At 33.6% G+C, this 4,190-nt stretch overlaps 1 pseudogene; it reads left to right on the top strand.

The window, feature by feature from the left end:
• Positions 1 to 1,230: 1,230 nt before the first annotated feature.
• Positions 1,231 to 1,330, top strand: LOC122096880 (annotated as a pseudogene).
• Positions 1,331 to 4,190: the final 2,860 nt, after the last annotated feature.

Here is a 4,190-nt window from a genome sequence, read left to right as displayed (position 1 = left end):
TGCTTTCACTATATTTGATGTCGGTATAATTTGTAGAGGAGAAGGAAAAAAACAAGTCGTTTAAGATGTCGGTATAATTTGTAGAGGAGAAGGGAAAAAACAAGTCGTTTAAGGATAGTGGTGGACACATTGCAACAATGAGAAGTACAAGTTGTCATGTCGATCGGTATAATTTCTAGAGGAGAAGGGAAAAAACAAGTCGTTTAAGGATAGTGGTGGACCCGTTGCAACAATGAGAAGTACAAGTTGTCATGTGGAAAACGAACTTTACAACTTTGGTGGGGGGAGGGTTGGGTGAGGTCGGGGGAGGCTGGGAAGGGATGTGAAGGGTAAACAAATGAGGAGGCTGCAATGCTTGATAAGAAATGTACTCATTATCTTGCCCATGTAATTGTAACCCCTCTGTACATTATGTTCACAATAAAAATAATAATAAAAATAAAAATAATAAAAAACATTACCAATTTTAGGCCTAATAATGAAGAGAAATATATGGACTTCTCTTGTAACTAAGAAAATATTTGGTGATAAAATGGCAGTAGTGTAAGTTCCTGCCTTGTTGGAAGGTAGACAGGCCAAGACATTAGGTAATCATGCATGTGAACAATTTTTCACTTTCTTGGCTTTAGCTACTTTTGAAATGGTAGGTATCATAAACAATCATATTTTGATAAAATGCCTTCTAGTATGAACAGTTCTGGCTGAACTGTTCATCTCTCTATGATCCCTTGTAACTAAGATTAGTTTTGTTCCAGTAATACAATCTATGCTGTCAGAGTAAGATATTCTGGTTGGTCTGTTCCTACATGGAAGAAGGGTAAAGGGTGAGGTAGACATTTGTGCCAATAAGACCTCATTTGGGAAAATTTCAACTGCATATGTTTAGAAGTAGCTCTTAAACAAGGCTTACTTTGAATCCATTGGCTTCACAGAGCTAACACAGTTGGATAAATAAGTACTTGAAAAAGCCGTCTCCTTTGGACTACGCTATAAATACTTGAAAGTATGATCAAATTCTAAATGAAAAAGACTTAAAATAGTCATTGACAAAAAGATTGCAAATGTGAGCAATCAACTGAACAACATATTTTTTTCAACTATTCACAGAATTTTAGGGAAATAAGATTAATAGCATTTTTAGCAACAATAAGGTTTCCTTGTTACAAATAGGCTCCTAAGCATATAAGCCTGTATAAATATTTCATCATTAACTACTTAACAGGGTACTACATTCTTCAGCAGGTTGTATACCAAAATTACAACAATACAGAGAATAACATGGCACTTGTACAAGGGTGATATGAAAATTTGTGAAGTATTCAAAATTTTTCATTCTTCAGATGCAAGAAATGAAAAACAGCTATTAAAAAGTTGATTACAAATTACAAGTGTAACAATACACATAATTCATATAATTAAAAGTTACTTTGACATCAATGTATTCAATTTTCACCTTAGAAAGGCCTTTACATAGCATAACCTTTACACAACTTTTGAAATTAGACAACATTGTCGTTTTATCCCAAAGAAATATAATACTATAAGGACCTAGGGGAAAAAAAGGAATCTTAAACTGTTTCTATATGGAATGCAATCTGAAAAGACACATTAATGAACCTATATGTTATAAAACCATGTAGAATTCAATGTATTATATCTAGGAGAGAATAAAATAGATTATGGACACTATACAAACATAGAATATAGAATATTTTAAAATATACTTTTTCAGACAAACACCGGAAATATCTTTAGTTTCTATACTACTCATTTCAAAAGATAAGTGAAAATTATTTCTGATTAACAAAATCACAAACTCTGCATAAATAATTATAGATGTACACAAAAACTCTTGAATACATTTCGACATCAAAAGCAGGCAATTCATTTCGAAGAACTCCACAGAATCCGTGAATTGTTGCTATAAGATATTGTTGTTATTTGGATTGTGAAAATATGTTGGGTTGACACAAAGGAATTAATGACATTTTTGAAATTTAAGAAAATTTACCGAATCATTAGGATTTAAGAGAACAATTTATACAGCCTTCCACAACTTCAAAGAGGTAGTGATACATACTTATCCTTTTGGTAATATCTAATGCAGTTTCTTCCAAGTGGTTCTTCAGACCTGGTTTGACATATTGGTTCAACAGTTCCAGTGTATTTTTGCTATCTCAATTTCCAGCAGCAAGATGCAAGGGGGTCAAGAAGCCTTTAGTTTGGGCATTGGTATCTGCATCATGAAGAAGAAAGAAGCCACTCTGGTATTATTACACGTATATGCACTGTGCAGGGGTGTCCAGCCATCTGCAGTTATTGCATGTGCCCCTTGAGCCACCAACTCACGGACAATGTTTAAGTGTCCACTCTAGACTTCCCGATGAAGAGGGGTATACTCATAGTCATCCCTAGTATTCACATGAGTGGCCTTTTTGGAAAGTATCCTCTGCACTGTAGTAACCTGGTTATTTTCAGCAGCCCAAGGAAGAAATTTGCTTGGATCTTTCTCCATTTTTTTTCTTGCAATTGTTGACATTCCTCACTTTTTCATCTTGTTCCTCATCTTCATCAGAATTGCCTAACCAGATACTTTGAGTGCCAGTGGAAATGAGGTGTCCATGTATTTCCCTAATAGTTCATGTTGGTTGAACTGGTCAGAAATATCTGGTGAATTTTCTGCGTATGTTTTTTCACCATGGTTTATTTTCTTTTTCCATTTTTACTATTCGAAATTATTCTAACTGGAGATTAGGGAATAAATGGGGAGCAGAGGAAAGATGTTCCTCCATATTCAAAGGTACAGACTGAAAATGAGGACCAGTGGTGTCTTCATGTACAACTTATTCTAGGAATGAGAAAATGTGAAATAATGCCTCCTATATAAATGATTTGGGAAATGGCAGTGCAGAAAGTGAAATGATGCAACCCAAAATATAAAACAATATAAATAAGGATAATTATGGAGCAATCATATTATCTATGAGAGCCATGAAAGAGAGAGATGAGCTATCCACAAAATCCATGCCTCTGATCAATTTATAGAACAAGCAGAAATTTGTTTTAAAAAAGATGGAAATAGAATTTATGTATTTAGTTGAAATTAGTAAATAGCTTTTTAATAGCCTACATAAGAATCTAAATCCTTAATAGTACTAGTATCGGATCTATCTGAAATCAGTTGAATCACACTTTTCCTGTACAATGAAGGAATAGGTATAGGCTACGAAAGCAGCTAGAAAAGGCAGGCTGATTGTATCTGTGAGAAAACATTGTGGAAACTGGTATTGAGGATTACTTACTGGTGACCCACTTGCACTGGAAGCATGATTCTGAACTCTTGCTTGCTGATTCTGAACTATTGTTTTGATCATTATATTCTCCAAAAAGAAAAAGTCAGAATTGATAACAAAGGACTACTAATACATTTTGACTTTTCATTAAGCATCTTCAATCATCAAAATCACATGAAGAAAATAGACAGGCCTATTTTTTTTAGATGAAAACAAGTGTCTTTAAAAAAACAAGGAATTTAAGTAGTCTTCCAAAGGACTTCTATTTTACTTACTGCATTATACATTTTTCCTAATGTTGAGTAACAATAAATAATGGATCTATTAGAAAGCTCTTAAAGCTCATCTGTTCAATAGTGAGTTCTCTTACACTATATTATGGTATTTTTTTGTATGGTCTTAGGAAGAAATTTATATTACTAACTTGAATTTGAGACAGGACAATATCATGACTGTACATCTTTCTTCTATACTCTTAGTTTTACATTATTACCTAAATATGTGCATTAAATAAGTGTAGAGGAAAAATTAGAAGCCACACTGGTGGATCATGGCTTTAATCCTAGCTAATCAGAAAGAAGAAATCTGAGAATTGTGGTTTGAAACCAGACCAAGAAAAAAAGGTCCATGAGATTTTGATTTGAAAGTAACAAGCAAAAGCTAGAAATGGAGCTATGGTACAAGCAGTGAAATGCTAGCCTTGAGAAAACTAAAACAAAAAATAACAAATTCTGGGACAGAGCCAGGCCCTGACTTCAAGCTCTAGTATTAGGATGAAACTAATTAAGTAATTAATTAATTAAAAATAAATTAAGTGGTCACATGTGGAGAAAATGCTCAGGGATATCACCCAGCCTCTTATTTCAAAAACTACAATCTACCGAAAAAATCTATTTA

Source organism: Dipodomys spectabilis, unplaced genomic scaffold (assembly GCF_019054845.1).
Source record: "Dipodomys spectabilis isolate Male_0828 unplaced genomic scaffold, ASM1905484v1 ptg000396l, whole genome shotgun sequence".
Lineage (NCBI taxonomy): Eukaryota > Metazoa > Chordata > Mammalia > Rodentia > Heteromyidae > Dipodomys > Dipodomys spectabilis.
This window is presented reverse-complemented; position numbering and strand designations above follow the sequence as displayed.